General features: G+C 43.0%; 1 protein-coding gene across 2 annotated transcripts in view; it reads left to right on the forward strand.

Moving 5' to 3' along the window:
- Positions 1–17221, forward strand: part of MINDY2 (MINDY lysine 48 deubiquitinase 2) — a 149858-nt gene that overhangs the window by 127247 nt on the left and 5390 nt on the right. The window lies entirely within an intron of this gene.

The raw sequence follows: 17221 nt of genomic DNA on the forward strand, positions 1-17221 counted from the left end.
CGCATTACACATACGGTACACTGTAATCTTACAGATTACATCACTGTATAAAATTATTTCAAATCCCTTTTGTCCCTAATGGTTTGTCCAGTACCCTGCATGCAGTTTTATATTATAAATACTGTTCTTTCTGCCTGGAAACTGGAGATTGTCCATAGCAACCAAAAAGTGTCCCTTTTACGCCAAAAGCTGTTTTAGTCCAGCTAGAAAACCGCGATCATAAATTAGAATCACTTGCAGAATTGAGCGATAGCGATTCGTGGGGAAATTTGTCATCAAACACTGAAAGTAATGACAGCGACAATTCTGCAACTGAGCAAATTTCAGAGTTTTTGATTTGATTACATTATTGAATAAGTTTTATTATTTTTTGTTATTATTTATAGTTTTTTCTTATATTATAATTTATGATTTGTGTTTGAAACTTTCATACCCGGGATGTCTACTAGACTCTTGTTTGGACAGATTTAAGTGAGTTATTATGAAGAATTACAGGCTTATAATATAAAACGCCAAATTTTCATGCAAAACAATGTACCGCTTTGAGCATGAAAAATCTGACATAATCATACCGCCAGGGAGGTTAATAGCTATTCATATATAAACAATGTTTTTTTTAGAACAATAACACACAAGATTATTTTATATCCGACTGATTGCTTTTGCGTACATGGATATATAAGAAATAACATAAAAGACTATAGATTCCCTTTAAGGAATGAGCAAAATGTTTAAACTGTTCCTCTAAAAGTGGCATTTATTTTCAGTTCAGATCATGGGCATGTCGCGGGTGTAGGGCAGCCTATTTATTAATGGCATCCAGTGCATCTGCTAAAGTGCAACACATTTCTCTGCAGTTTGGGAAGGTAGGCACTTTGCACGTGTCCCCCACATGTAGAGATGTGGAACTAGACTTCTAATTTAAACATGGGAATAAGCAGAGGCCGATAGCTGTTGGACATTGATTGCAACCACAATGAAAACATTATTTAAAGCGGAGTTCCAACCATATCATTACCTTAAAGTTGGACAGGCCCTCATAATTGCGTATCTCAGATAGTAATGAAGGAAAGGACAATACTGGAGAGGTTATGAAAAACAAAAGGTCATCCGCATAAGCAGCAAGTTTATGTTCCTTCCCTTTTATCGCTATGCCCCTGATATCTGGATTAGCTCTTATTGATCTTAAAAAGGATTCCAGCATCAGAATAAAAATGATAGGCGATAATGGACATCCCTGTCGTGTTCCATTGCATATGGACAAAGGTTCTAACAGTATGTCATTTTCCTTGACTCTGGCTTTGAGGAGGGAATCTAAACACATGACCCAGTTTTGCATTCCTTTCCTCAGTCCTATATGTTGCATAGTAGCTCTCGGAAAGGTCCAGTCTACCCTATCAAATGCTTTTTCTGCATCTGTGGAGATAAGCACTAGGGGTTTTTGATGATATTGAGAAAAATGTATAGAACTTATGACCCGTTGCATATTTTCTCTACCTTCTCTCTCAGGGGTGAATCCCACTTGATCAGGATGTATTAAGGAGAGGATGTACAGCAATAGTCTGTTGGCAAGTATGCATCTGTCTGACTCACTCTTGTTGATCAAGGCAGATTTGTGTTTGAAGAAATTCAGCCACTCATTTAAATCTGCGCAGAGTTGGCTTTGTCTAGTATCCCTAACGTTGGCAATGATTATTCTTCTCCTTTTAGTGTGGTTCAGGTAGTATCTCTGGTATGGTTATTGGAGGATGATTCAGCTTATTTATTTGAGCACTATTAAGCATGTTCCCAACAGGTGCAGGAGTGTAAACTGATTTTTTTGCAACCATTACTACAGGCATGGTCAGATACATTGCACTCTGTCAGCTTGCAACAACCCATTCCTGCTGCTAGACACCTGCCTGCTCTCTATCCATCAACCACAGTTGCAGCCCAATATACCCTGCTACCAACCACGTGTCCATATCCTGTTTCCACCTGCTGTACCTACCCTGCCTTTAATCCATTCACCTCTTCTCCACTGCCTGCAACCATCCCACAAAGATCTCCCTTAACAACTGCTCCCTCTTTTACCATCCTCCAGCTCTTCTCTTCCGTCAGCTGCACCCCCTACTTACAGCCCTGCATTCACATAAAGAACTTCAGTGGCTAACCCCAAAAAGAAACTGAAGTTTTTCCCAACCCGCACAATCCTGCTTCCACGCCAGCCGATCTGTTCCAGTCTGCCCCCACGCCGGCCGATCTGTTCCAGTCTGCCCCCCACGCCGGCCGATCTGTTCCAGTCTGCCCCCCACGCCGGCCGATCTGTTCCAGTCTGCCCCCCACGCCGGTCGATCTGTTCCAGTCTGCCCCCCACGCCGGCCGATCTGTTCCAGTCTGCCCCCCACGCCGGCCAATCTGTTCCAGTCTGCCCCCCACGCCGGCCGATCTGTTCCAGTCTGCCCCCCACGCCGGCCGATCTGTTCCAGTCTGCCCCCCACGCCGGCCGATCTGTTCCAGTCTGCCCCCCACGCCGGCCGATCTGTTCCAGTCTGCCCCCCACGCCGGCCGATCTGTTCCAGTCTGCCCCCGAAGCCGGCCGATCTTTTCCAGTCTGCCCCCATGCCAGCCGATCTTTTCCAGTCTGCCCCCACGCCAGCCGATCTTTTCCAGTCTGCCCCCACGCCAGCCGATCTTTTCCAGTCTGCCCCCACGCCAGCCGACCTGTCCCAGTCTGTCTCCACGCCAGCTGATCTTCTCAAGCCTGCCTCTGATTGCCAATGGGGTTAGGCCAGCCTTTAATGGTCCTTTGCCTGCTGCCCAGCCTGATGGTCCTATGCCCGCTGCCCTGCCTGATGGTTCCCGTGCCCTCTGCCCAGCCGGATGCGCCGCTGCCCAGCTTGATGTGCATCTGATGGTCCGCTGCCTAATGACAAATCTACCTCTTGATGATCTTATTTATCTTCTCCCTACCACACAGCCGGGTTCTACTGACATTATGCCAGCTGCTCGGTTGGATTGTGGTGCAAAGGCTAAGTGTCCACCTGCTAATGAGTCTGACAGCTTTGAATCCTCATGTGTCCTATATGGGTTACCTGCTTGGCCTGAGATTAATTTCACAGTTGCCTCTGTTGAGACCCTCTGGCAGTATCTTGCTCCTATGGCGCCAAAGCCTGGTGGTCCGGACTTGTCCTTGGTAACTGGTTGCTGCATTTGTCTTTAGAGCCATGGTCGTGGTAAGCTCTAGGAGAATGGCAGAGCACGATATGTGCATTGCCTTGAACCAGAGGCAATTGCCACAGCTCCGGGTGTACTAAGGGACATGGGTCGGGTAACCAGTGCCTCGGAGAGACCTAGGTGGCTTCTGATGAGCGGAGCGAGTCGTGGAAGCCAGGAAAGCTACTTGGTTATGACAAGACACTTTGGTGTCTGGATTCCGGTATTGTAACATGACCCCAGGGCTAAGTTTTCAGATAACCTTTGGAACCCCAGCATTGGGGTATCTGCTGTTTTGAGGGACTTGGCGTGTCGAATGCTGTAAATCTCAGGGAATCTGGCCAGCAGGACACCCAGCCAGTCGCTTGACCCCAACAGTGGGATACCCAGCCATTCATCTGACCCGGGTATTGGGACACTTTGCCTATTGACGGAAATGGTAGTAGGGCATCTTGCTTGGAACCCGGTACTGCTTCAGACTACGAGGAACTTTTGCTCTAGGCTTATGGAACGGAAGACTGTTTTTTTTGGATTGGTTCAGCTGTCTTTTATGGGCTGAGGCCGCACCTTAGAGGGGGGGGGTACTGTCAAGAAAGGACATCGCCTACTGGTGGCACTGTGGCCCCCAGATCAATAGGATGTGTCTCCCAGCAGATGGACTATACAGGGAATTAGGCTGCACCTGATATGGACTGCTGGGGGTATATAGGCCCGCCTTTACCTGAGATCCAGTGCTTCATTATTTTCACTGCAAGCTGTGTCCCTGCCTGAGTCTGCTCCGTTCCTGATCCTGTCCCCTGCAACCTGCTTCCTGCTCCCACTTACTGGTTTCCCTTGTCTCTTGTCCCTGTCCTGTTTTGCTCATGTGTGTTCCCCCCCACTTGTATATAGTTAGTTAGGTTATTATATAGGGTTTTGGCTGTGTTATGTTTACTTTCCAGTTGCTTATGATTTACTGGTGTTGGTATTTGAAGTTTGTCATTATCTTAATAAATATATTATTTTCACTTACTCATGCGGTCCTAAATCCTTTAGGTGCAGCCAACTGATCTGATCACTCCTGCTGGATGCCTGCAGTTGGTATCCCTGACAGACTGTTTCAAGACACCTACTGTATGGTGAAACTAGTCGCATGCATTGCTCAGGTGTGATTTTTGGCCCATTCGTCCACACAGTCTTCAAATCTTGAAGGTTCTGTGCGCCTCTTCTATGAACTCTGATTTTTAGTTCTTTCCATAGATTTTCTATTAAATTCAAGTCAGGTGATTGGCTGGGCCATTCTAGCAATTTAGTTTTCTTTCTTTGAAACCAATTGAGTTTCCTTGGCTTTGTGTTCGGGATCATTGTTTTGCTGAAATGCCCACCCTTGTTTCATTTTCATCATTCTGGTAAATGGCAGCAGATTTTTATCAAGAATGTCTGAATGCTGAAAAAACAGCCCCACACTATTATCTTCCCACCTCCAAATTTCATTGTTAGTATGGGGCTGCTAATTCCAGAGCTTTCTTAAACTCTTGACAAGGGGTCCTTGGCTTTTGGACAACTCTTCTGATAATTATTTTCACTCGTCTGTCAGAAATCGTGTGAGGAGCATCTGGTTGAGTCCAGTTTATAGTGAAATTGTTTTATCAACTTCCGGATTATGGCCCCAACAGTGCTCACTGGTTTTGAAATTTAGAAATCCTTCTGTAACCAATGGCATCAATATGTTTTGCAACAATAAGGTTGTAAAGTATTTGAGCGAGCTCTTTGCTTTTACCCATCATGAGATCTTTCTCGTGTGACACCTTGGTAATTTTTATAGGCCATCAAGACTGAACCAGTTGATATTAGTTTGCACTGACAAGGGGCAGGATTGCTTTTTAATTACTAATATATTTCAGCTGATGTCTTGGCTTTCAATGCCTTTTTGCACCTCCCTTTCTTCATGTGTTCAATACTTTTTCCAGCCTAATTTTTGAACTTATTTGTTTTGGTATCTTTGTATGTATGGTTTGCATGGGTTGTTACCAACATGTGGTAAAAAAGGTAATGTCAATAGCACCTTTAGAAATTTAGTTAACTAGAAAAATGGTGATGTGGTCAAAACTTATTTTACCCACTGTATGGTAGGCTTGATTTAAATTTACCCACTTTCTCTTTCAGGTAACCCATAACATTTTCTAAGCAAAAAAGAGGTTAAAATGAAAAAAATAAATTGCATAAAACATGGCCACCGGAGCCCACGACAGGAGTTTAATCTCTGGCAGCGATTTCCTATTTAATCAAAGAGTTTTAACAGAATCTCAACAGGGCTCTTTATTTTGTTTTTATTCCCACAATCAAGTAGAAAATTCTATTTGATTTTTGCCATTAGCATGGGTACCCTACTGATGTAAGCAGTGATTGAGTACTGTTGTCATATAACTGCCATGTCTTTCGGCAAAGCTTATGAGACTTTTATACATTATTTATCAGCTCTGTGACAACTGCTAATGGCTCAGGCATCCTATTATTACTTGTCATATTTTTCAGAGAGTTTAAAATGTAGAAAAGTACAGCAGTTTTTTTCATCTCTTATATATTATTTGGCGTAAAGACAAATACAGATACGGTATATTAAATTATTAGATGATTTGTGTGAGTGATTGGTACTATGCTTTGTATGGTCTTTCTATACATGTTCATCTCTTTTGATTTCATTTTTATTCTCTTACTATTAAGACCTGAGCGAGGAGGGGGAGACAGATCTGCTATCACAATTTGGATTAGCAGCAAGGATAGGAAGTGTTATCATAATGGGGGATTTTAATTATCCAGACATACACTGGGCGGAGGGAACCACGCATTTGTCTAAAGCCTTATACACACGCTCGGTTTACTCGGCAAGACCCAGCAAGAAAACTGCTGGCAGAGCTTTCTTGGCGAGTATACCGAGCGTGTGTATGAGGCTTTCAGGATTCTCGTCAAGAAAACTGCCTAAAATCTAGATGAGAAAAATAGAGAACATGTTCTCTATTTTCTCGTTGTGATTCTCGGCAGTGTTTTCCTACCGAGAAACCCGAGAGTGTGTATACTTACCTGTCGCTGTGGAAACCTGCGCATGCTCGAAATGACTGACGCATGCACGGTAGCCTCCTAGGCATAGGTAGGGTGCAGCAAGATGGTGGGGACTGCATCGAATGTGACGAGCAGTTCTTTTGAAAGGAGTGTCTGTTCACTCGGGCGGCAAGAGATTCTTGCCAAGAATCTCGTCAGGAAAACAACCTTTTTTTTTCCTGACAAGATTCTGACTTGTGTGTACAGGGCTTTAGGCTCAACTTTCCCTAAATGTCTTGCAGGACAATTTCATGGGTCATATGGTAGACGCAACAACTAGAAATAAAGCGTTACCGGATCTACTGATTAATAATAATACAGACCTGATCACGGATGTGGAAATATGGGGCAATTTAGGAAACGATGATCACAGGTCAATTGGCTTCAGTATAAATCACACAAATGGGAAACATAAGGGGAAAGAGACAACTTCCCTAAACTACGAACCTTGCTAGAAGGCATAAATTGGGATAAAATCTAAGGAACAAAGAACATGAAGGAGAGAGGGCGGCTAAGATAGAATATGAAAGACACATAGCGGAGGAGAGCCAAAAAAAAATCCCAAGTATGTAAACGGTAAAAAAGGGAGGACAGACCATATTGGCCTCTCAAAGAATGAATAAGGACATCTGGTTACAAAGGATGACGAGATGGCAAAGGTATTGAATTTATTCTTCTCCTCAGTCCTCACGAGGGAATCGGGGGCTTCAGTAACCAAAACTGCAGTGTTTATTCTCATGACACATCACAGGAAGCACCTCCATGGCCAACAGAGGACAAAATTAAAATTAGACTTGGGAAACTTAACATTAATAAATATGAAAACTGTGTTCAAATCACACATGTGAGGTGTCGCTGTGAACGTTGGAGTGAGAGCAATAATTCTAGCCCTAGACCTCCTCTGTAACTCAAAACATGTAACCAGTAAAAAAAAAAATAAGTGTCAGGGATTTTTAAGTACCGAAGTTTGTCGCCATTTCACGAGCGTGTGCAATTTTGAAGCGTGACATGTTGGGTATCTATTTATTCGGCATAACTTCATCTTTCACATTATGCAAAAAATTGGGCTAACTTTACTGTTTTTTTTAAAGCATGAAACAGTTTTTTCCCCCCCAAAAAAAGCATTTTAAAAATTGCTGCGCAAATACTGTGCGAGGTAAAAAGCTGCAACGACCGCCATTGTATTCTATAGAGTCTCTGCTATAGAACCCCCAAACACTACCGTGTTTCCCCAAAAATAAGACCCACCCTGAAAATAAGACCTAGCGCTATTTTCCAGGAGGGCTGCAATATAAGCCCTACCCCAAAAATAAGCCCTAGTTTAAAATGCTTGTAAAATCCTATAATCCACTCTATTACAGTAGTATATAATGTACAATGTGTGTGCTTCTGTAATATAATTGTGGGGAAGAGAGCTCCGGCGGGTGACAAAAGCGCAGAGCGGCGCTATAACGAAGGTATTTGGCACAACTATATTACAGAAAAACACACATTGTACATTATATAATACTGTAATAGAGTGGATTATAGGATTTTACAAGCATTTTAACTCGGTTCACACTGGGGATTCCTGGCAGGGGGGGGGAGAAGACGGCACATTACATGGTAAGACCTACCCCAAAAATAAGCCCTACTGTGTCTTTTTTTGCGAAAATTAATATAAGACCCGGGCTTATTTTCGGGGAAACATGGTATATATAGTGTTTGGGGGTTCTATGTAATTTTCTAGGAAAAGAAATTAGATTTTTACATGTAGGAGTGAAGTGTCAGAATGTGCTTCTTCTTGAGCCACTCGTGTGTTGCCTTGGCCATGTGTTTTGGGTATTTGTCGTGCTGGAATACCCATCCACAACCAATTATTAATGCCCTGACTAAAGGAAAGAGTTTCTCGCTCAAGATTTGAAGGTTCGTGGCCCCGTCCACATGAACATATTCACCAGCACACCATGGATCGTAGATTACGTCCAAAAATGTATTGCAAGAAAAAGCATCACAGAAAGTGCAACGTTTCGAGGCCACGCAGGACCTCTTCGTCAGGTCCTATCCATCGCCCCTTTGATGCAGTGAAGTTGTCCTGTCCCTTTAGCAGAATAACACCCCCAAAGCATAATGTTTCCACCTCCATATTTGACGGTGGGGATGGTGTTCTTGGGGTCATAGGCAGCATTCCTCCTCCGCCTCCAAACACGGCGAGTTGAGTTGATGCCAAAGAGCTCGATTTTGGTCTCATCTGACCACAACACTTTCACCCAGTTCTCCTCTGAATCATTCAGATGTTCATTAGCAAACTTCAGACGGGCCTGTACATGTGCTTTTTTGGCAGGGGGACCTTGCGGGGGCACTACAGGATTTCAGTCCTTCACAACATTGTTACCAATGTTTTTTTTTGTTGTGACTATGGTCCCAGCTGCTTTGAGATTGTTGACAAGATCCTCCTGTGTAGTTTTGGGCTGATTCCTCGCCGTTCTCATGATCATTGAAATGCCACGGGGTGAGATCTTGCATGGAGCCCCAGACTGAGGGAGATTGACAGTTATTTTGTGTTTCTTCTATTTCGAATAATAGCACCAACTGTTGTTCTTGTAGCCCATTCCAGTCTTGTGTAGGTCTACAGCCTTGTCTCTGACATCCTTGGGCAGTTCTTTGGTGTTGGCCATGGTGGAGAGATTGGAATCTGATTGCTTCTGTGGACAGGTGTCTTTTTATACAGGTAATAAGCTGCACCTACTTGGGAGCCACACATTTTTCTTTTTTTACAATCCTAAGATTTGGTCGGTTTGAAGTCGGAAATAATGGAATCTCTAGACGTCTTTGCTATTGTACACCTGGACTCTGGACTGCTCTTTTCTTGCTGTGATTACTAGCAGGTAGATATGTGCATTCCCGTTCGTACGAATGTTATTTTCGTACGAAAATGTTAATTTTCGTACCCGCAGAATAATGTGTACATACGAAAAAATTTAAGCACCAAAATACGAAAACGACGGGATTACGAATGAGTCGCATAACGAACAACCGCAAATACGAACGAACGATCCGACGAAAATACGACAAAACGAAAACGGCAAAAGAACGAATATGACATCTATAACAAAAGACTTGCATTCTTTATTTTGTTTGAATTCTTGTTCTGTTCGTATTTTGATTTTCAGTCGTATGTTCATATGACATCTAACAAAAGATTTTCATTCTGTATTTTGTTTGATTCCTTTTTCTGTTTGTATGTTCATATGACATCTATAACAAAAGATTTGTATTCTGTATTCTGAATTCCTTTTTTCTGTTCGTAATTTGGTTTCAAAATACAGAATGCAAATCTTTTGTTATAAGATGTCATTTTCGTTTTTTTGAATGGACAGTGAGTGTAGTTAGTGAAGCAGCTTCTCTTTTGTGCTGAGTAGTACAGTAGTAGAGTAAAGCCAAATAAACTTTTCTGTGGATTTTCGTCTGAAGGGAGATCAGTTGGCCAGACTTTTGAACCTGGAACCCAAAAATGGTTTTCTGATGGAGTTTAAAAACGAACGAACGTTCGGTAAAACGATCGTTTTTATGTTTGTTGTTAAAAAAGTCTGACCAAGTGTATGGGGCTTAACAATAGTTAATATGGATGAGCCGCGTGTTGAAAGTGCCGCGAATCCCGCAATATATTTACGAAAGTACAAAATGACGAAAATTCACGAAAATTATTGTCTAACAAGTAACGAACATGAATTAAACAGAATAACGAACCATCCCGCATGTACGAAAATAAAACGGTAACCAAAATACGAAACGATCGAAATACGAAAAAATCGCGTCGTACGAAAAACGAACGGGAATGAACAGGAAAACGGGCGTCTTACGAAAAACGAACGGTAACGAACCAACGGAACGATACGAAACAGAACAAAAAAAAACGAAAAAAAATTCTGTGCACATGTCTACTAGCAGGCCTTTCCTTTGGGCTCCCGGTGGTTGAAAAAAGAAATTACAGCTTCCCAATTTTTGGAATGAAGTTTTTTATACATTAGATCTTTGTATGGGCACCTTGGTCCTTCTATGATCTACTGATATCCTCTGAATTGGCGGCCCATTGACCCGGATATGTTTGCACGCTAACCCAAGAGCAGCCTTATTTTGGGTGAAGATGCTGTACAGATATCTGAAAATCTCCTGAAGAAGCTATATACTCTAGCGAAACATGTCAAGAACGATGTTTATGTACAGTAGTTATACTTCCACAAACATGCAATTTTAATTTAACCACTTAAGGACAGAAGGTGTTTTTCAGATTCGCCGTTTACAAGACTAAAACAGTTTTTTTTGCTAGAAAATTACTTAAAACCCCCAAACATTATATATATTTTTTTCTAACACCCTAGAGAATAAAATGGCAGTCATTGCAATACTTTTTGTCACACCGTATTTGCGCAGCGGTCTTACAAGCGCACTTTTTTTGGAAATAATTCACTTTTTGAATTAAAAAATAAGACAACAATAAATTTGGCCCAATTTTTTTATATATTGTGAAAGATAATGTTACGCTGAGTAAAATGATGCTCGTGGCATGGCGTCAAACTTTTACCCTTAAAAATCTCGATAGGCGACGTTTAAAAAATTCTATAGGTTGCATTTTTTGAGCTACAGAGTAGGTCTATGGCTAGAATTATTGCTCTCGCTCTAACGATCGCAGCGATACCTCACGTGTGTGGTTTGAACACCGTTTTCATATGCGGGCGCTACTCGCGTATGCGTTCGCTTCTGCGCGCGAGCTCTTCGGGACGGGGCGCTTTAAAAAAAAATTGGGGTTGTTTTCTTATTTATTTTTATTGATTTTATAATGTTTTACACTGAAATAAAAAAAAAATGTATCACTTTTATTCCTATTACAAGGAATGTAAACATCCCTTGTAATAGAAAAAAGCATGACAGGTCCTCTTAAATATGAGATCTGGGATCAAAAAACCTCAGATCCCATATTTAGACTTAAATGCAAAAAAAAAAGAAAAGAAAATTTTGTCATTTAAAAAAATGACAACAAAAAAATGTCTCTTTAAGACGCTGGGCAGGACTGACGTTTTGACGTCACTTCCGCTCAGCAATGCTTTGAGGACGGGTGGGGGCCATCTTGCCCTCACTCGTATCCTCACACAGTAGGCAGCAGGTCCCGATCGCCTCCGCCGCTACCTACGGCTCCGGTAAGCGGCGGAGGGCGCGGGAGAGCGGCCCCCCTCCCGCCACCGATAACGGCGATCTCGCGGCAAATCCGCTGCGGAGACCGCCGTTATTGTTTACAGGACCGCTCACTGAAGAGATGGATATCTCGGGTTGTGGCAGCAGCTGCTGCCGTTACCGAGATATCCATCTTTAAAAACAGGACGTATATATACAGTGGGCGGTCGTTAACCGGTTAAGATTGTTATATCCCAGATCCCGCCCCCCCCCCCTATGTGAATTGGTAACGGGATACATTGTACCCCTACCATTGCACAAAGAAAAAGTGTGAAAATATAAAAAATTACAGAAAACGGCTTGGGACAAGTCCTTTATTAAAAAAAAACAAAACATTCCAGCGATGTAATCCAGTCTGTCCAGCGTTGTAAGGCATTCTCAATGTCCTGTGGTGATCCATTCTTCAGCGATGCTCTCCACTCCAGCGAGGAACGACGCACGATCCTCCGTGCACGGAAGGCACCCTGCCGAATGATCGCCCGTCCGCGTCACGGTGGGCCCACCCTTGGTTATAAAAGAACTGTCAAACAGCTTGCGCATCATTCGGCCGGGTGCCTTTGAATTTGCCGTGAACACCCCAAATTGTTTGCTGTTCAGCGATCAGACAATGTTCAAGTCAAACTCATGTTTGACTCGAACAGATAGCCCATCCCTACTTGGCATGATGGTAGCCTTCTTTGTGGCAATTTAATTTTGCCTGGGTCCACTCCAGACCCTTGCAACAAATTTTATATTGATTTATTTGGATTGATGTTTGTGAAGGGTCATTGGTAGGGTTCTGTTTTGCACTCTTTAGTTCTTGTTTGATCGCAATGTTGGACCATAATGTCCCATGCTTTTGTATGTTTCTTTCTAAATTACTTATTGGGGATGTGGTGCATATAGTATCCATACCCATACTGGTTTCTATAATGTTGGTATGGACCGCCAACTTGAATTTGTTCCGACTTGCAGTGTCCAGGTTATCTATGGAGCGTTTGCACAGCACCATGGGCACCACATGTTTTGTGAATTCCTGCCCATTTGGGCTTTTAACATCTAACACAGTGTATGCTACCTTAAGCTCTTTTTATGACACCATGTCAGACACACATAGGTAGTCAGATTGCTTGTTTGCATGACCTAATCTTACCGTTTGCTTCTTTTTCAGTGTCTCTCTTTTCAATGTGGCAATCTTCATTGGATAACAATATGGATTAAAAGAGATGTGTTTGTTTTTTTTTGTTTTTTTAAATCATACTTACCTAGGTGGATGCAGCATCGGGCCAATGCTGCATCTGTCCCCTTTCGACTCTAACACTGTCAGGCAGCAGCTCTCAGCTCTGCCCCCCCCCCACACTCACTGGAGTGCTGAGCTGTGGAGGGGGCAGGAGTGGTGGCACGCTGAGAGGCTGAGCCGGGTGCCGTTCCAGGCATGTGGGTGGATCCTGACTTCATTGTCGCTTTCTTGCCCTAGCCTGGACCAACTCTGTGAAGTCAGCCAACTGCGGGCTTTAGCCCACTGTCTGCTGAAAACCGGTCACAGGAGTTCACTCCTGTGATCCACAGGCGAAGTACAGCCAAAAGAGCTTTGGCTGTACTTCTCCTTTTGAGGATGCCCCACACAGCTTCATATCTTGACTTTATTGCTAGATTAGTGTCCAGTTGCCTGGTGGAGGTTGTGTCAGTCTGTAGTATATCGCTGTTTCTATGAATACTTACAGTGCCTTGCGAAAGTATTTGGCCCCCTTGAACTTTGCGACCTTTTGCCACATTTCAGGCTTCAAACATAAAGATATAAAACTGTAATTTTTTTTGAAGAATCAACAACAAGTGGGACACAATCATGAAGTAGGATGAAATTGATTGGATATTTCAAACTTTTTTAACAAATAAAAAACTGAAAAATTGGGCGTGCAAAATTATACAGCCCCCTTAAGTTAATACTATGTAGCGCCACCTTTTGCTGCGATTACAGCTGTAAGTCGCTTGGGGTATGTCTCTATCAGTTTTGCACATCGAGAGACTGAAATTTTTGCCCATTCCTCCTCGCAAAACAGCTCAAGCTCAGTGAGGTTGGATGGAGAGCGTTTGTGAACAGCAGTTTTCAGTTCTTTCCACAGATTCTCGATTGGTTTCAGGTCTGGACTTTGACTTGGCCGTTCTAACACCTGGATATGTTTATTTGTGAACCATTCCATTGTAGATGTTGCTTTATGTTTTGGATCATTGTCTTGTTGGAAGACAAATCTCCGTCACAGTCTCAGGTCTTTTGCAGACTCCATCAGGTTTTCTTCCAGAATGGTCCTGTATTTGGCTCCATCCATCTTCCCATCAATTTTAACCATCTTCCCTGTCCCTGCTGAAGAAAAGCAGGCCCAAACCATGATGCTGCCACCACCATGTTTGACAGTGGGGATGGTGTGTTCAGGGTGATGAGCTGTGTTGCTTTTACGCCAAACATAACGTTTTGCATTGTTGCCAAAAAGTTTGATTTTGGTTTCATCCAACCAGAGCACCTTCTTCCACGTTTGGTGTGTCTCCCAGGTGGCTTGTGGCAAACTTTAAACGACACTTTTTATGGATATCTTTAAGAAATGGCTTTCTTCTTACCACTCTTCCATAAAGGCCAGATTTGTGCAGTATACGACTGATTGTTGTCCTATGGACAGAGTCTCCCACCTCTGCTGTAGATCTCTGCAGTTCATCCAGAGTGATCATGAGCCTCTTGGCTGCATCTCTGATCAGTCTTCTCCTTGTATGAGCTGAAAGTTTAGAGGGATGGCCAGGTCTTCGTAGATTTGCAGTGGTCTGATACTCCTTTCATTTCAATATTATCACTTGCACAGTGTTCCTTGGGATGTTTAAAGCTTGGGAAAAATTTTTTGTATCCAAATACGGCTTTAAACTTCTCCACAACAGTATTTCGGACCTGCCTGGTGTGTTCCTTGTTCTTCATAATGCTCTCTGCGCTTTAAACGGACCTCTGAGACTATCACAGTGCAGGTGCATTTATACAGAGACTTGATTACACACAGGTGGATTCTTTTTATCATCATTAGTCATTTAGGTCAACACTGGACCATTCAGAGATCCTCACTGAACTTCTGGAGAGAGTTTGCTGCACTGAAAGTAAAGGGGCTGAATAATTTTGCACGCCCAATTTTTCGGTTTTTTATTTGGTAAAAAAGTTTGAAATATCCAATAAATTTCGTTCCACTTCATGATTGTGTCCCACTTGTTGTTGATTCTTCAAAAAAAATTAGTTTTATATCTTTATGTTTGAAGCCTGAAATGTGGCAAAAGGTCGCAAAGTTCAAGGGGGGCGAATACTTTCGCAAGGCACTGTATATATTGATATGCACAGGCTGTAGAATATCGCTAAAACAGAGAGTGCCTCATAAAAATATGGATCTGATCATTTTAATCTATAGCCAGTGTGACTTATACATCAATATTGCTTTTTTTCCACAATTCCGTCCCTAGCAATGGTACATTAAAATCATCACATTCCCAAGCAATTACAGATGAGGAGAAATACAGTGGGTACGGAAAGTATTCGGACCCCCTTAAATTTTTCACTCTTTGTTATATTGCAGCCATTTGCTAAAATCATTTAAGTTCATTTTTTTCCTCATTAATGTACACACCGCACCCCCATATTGACAGAAAAACACAGAATTGCTCACATTTTTGAAGATTTATTAAAAAGGAAAAACTGAAATATCACATGGTCCTAAGTATTCAGACCCATTGCTCAGTGTTTAGTAGAAGTACCCTTTAGATCTAATACAGCCATGAGTCTTTTTGGAAAAAAATGCAACAAGTTTTTCACACCTGGATTTGGGGATCCTCTGCCATTCCTCCTTGCAGATCCTCTCCAGTTCTGTCAGGTTGGATGGTAAACGTTTGTGGACAGCCATTTTTAGGTATCTCCAGAGATGCTCAATTGGGTTTAAGTCAGGGCTCTGGCTGGGCAATTCAAGTACAGCCACTCCTTTATTTTAGCTGTGTGCTTAGGGTCATTGTCTTGTTGGAAGGTAAACCTTCGGCCCAGTCTGAGGTCCTGAGCACTCTGGAGAAGATTTTTCGTCCAGGATATCCCTGTACTTGGCCGCATTCATCCTTCGCTCGATTGCAACCAGCTGTCCCTGCAGCTGAAAAACACCCCCACAGCATGATGCTGCCACCACCATGCTTCACTGTTGGGACTGTATTAGACAGGTGATGAGCAGTCGCTGGTTTTCTCCACACATACCGCTTAGAATTAGGTCCAAAAAGTTCTCTTGGTCTCATCCGACCAGAGAATCTTATTTCTCACCATCTTGGAGTCCTTCAGGTGTTTTTTTTTTAGCAAACTCCATGCGGGCTTTCATGTGTCTTGCACCAAGGAGAGGCTTCCTGCCGTAAAGCCCCGACTGGTGGAGGGCTGCAGCGATGGTTGACTTTCTCCAACTATCTCCTATCTCCCGACTGCATCTCTGGAGCTCAGCCACAGTGATCTTTGGGTTCTTTTTTACCTCTCTCACCAAGGCTCTTCTCCCCCGATCGCTCAGTTTGGCTGGACGGCCAGTTCTAGGAAGGGTTCTGATCATCCCAAATGTCTTCCATTTAAGGTTCATGGAGGCCACTGTGCTCTTAGGAACCTTAAGTGCAGCAGAATTTTTTTTGTAACCTTGGCCAGATCTGTGCCTTGCCACAATTCTGTCTCTGAGCTCTTCAGGCAGTTCCTTTTGACCTCATGATTCTCATTTGCTCTGACATGCACTGTGAGCTGTAAGGTCTTATATAGACAGGTGTGTGGCTTTCCTAATCACGTCCAATCAGTATTATCAAATACAGCTGGACTCAAATGAAGGTTGGGTTCACAGTATACTACAGAACAGCAGTACGACTTTCATCCTACTCTGCGACATCTGTCCTACATTGGTCCTACATCCATCCGGCTTTCATGAAGAGGATACTACTTTGAACTGACTTTGTGATAGTCTGACTTGTTCTTTGACCAATCAAAAAAATCCCAGAGTGAGATAAATTCCTTTTACTGCTGCTGTAATCACATGTCGGATGTCTGGTAAGGACAAGGCTCCTACTTTGGTCCGACTTCAATGATATTCAATGGGCTGAAGTAGGATCAATGTCGGACCAAAGTAGTACAGGGAGCGTTTTCAAAGTTGGACCGACTTGTGTCGGACCAGTTAAGACGGCTCTCATAGGGAAACATTGATTTTCACACGTCATGCGACATGAGCTCCTAATGTCGGAGCGTTTGTCGGACAAGTGTGAACCCGGCCTCAGGCTGGGTTCACACTATACTACAGGACTTTCATCCTACTTTGCTCTGCGACATTGGTCCTACACTGATCCCACATTGCTGGCTGGCCGTCCATCCGAGTGTCGATGTTAGGCAAGGGAGGTTTTCAGACTCGATAGGCCCAGTGTGCGGAGGCGTAATGATGTCATGTGCATGTCCCGTGCACCCCTGCGCACTGGGTCTGCACTCTGCAGGCTTCTAGACCCCCAAAAGATGGACGTGGCCCGACGAGACCAATATCGGTCTAGTTTGCAACCGAAACCGATTTTTGGGAAAATGCTGATATTGTCCTGCAATTGCAATTATCTGCCATACCGATAATTGGTTGATTTCTAGTCTGTAGTCCAGACAGGGAGAACTCAAGTAGAACAAAACTGCTTTGAGATTTCGATTTCAGTGTGTTTAACATTTGCTACAACCATACAAAAAACTTCAGATGGCCCT

The sequence above is a fragment of the Rana temporaria genome, chromosome 3 (assembly GCF_905171775.1).
Source record: "Rana temporaria chromosome 3, aRanTem1.1, whole genome shotgun sequence".
Taxonomy (NCBI): Eukaryota; Metazoa; Chordata; class Amphibia; order Anura; family Ranidae; genus Rana; species Rana temporaria.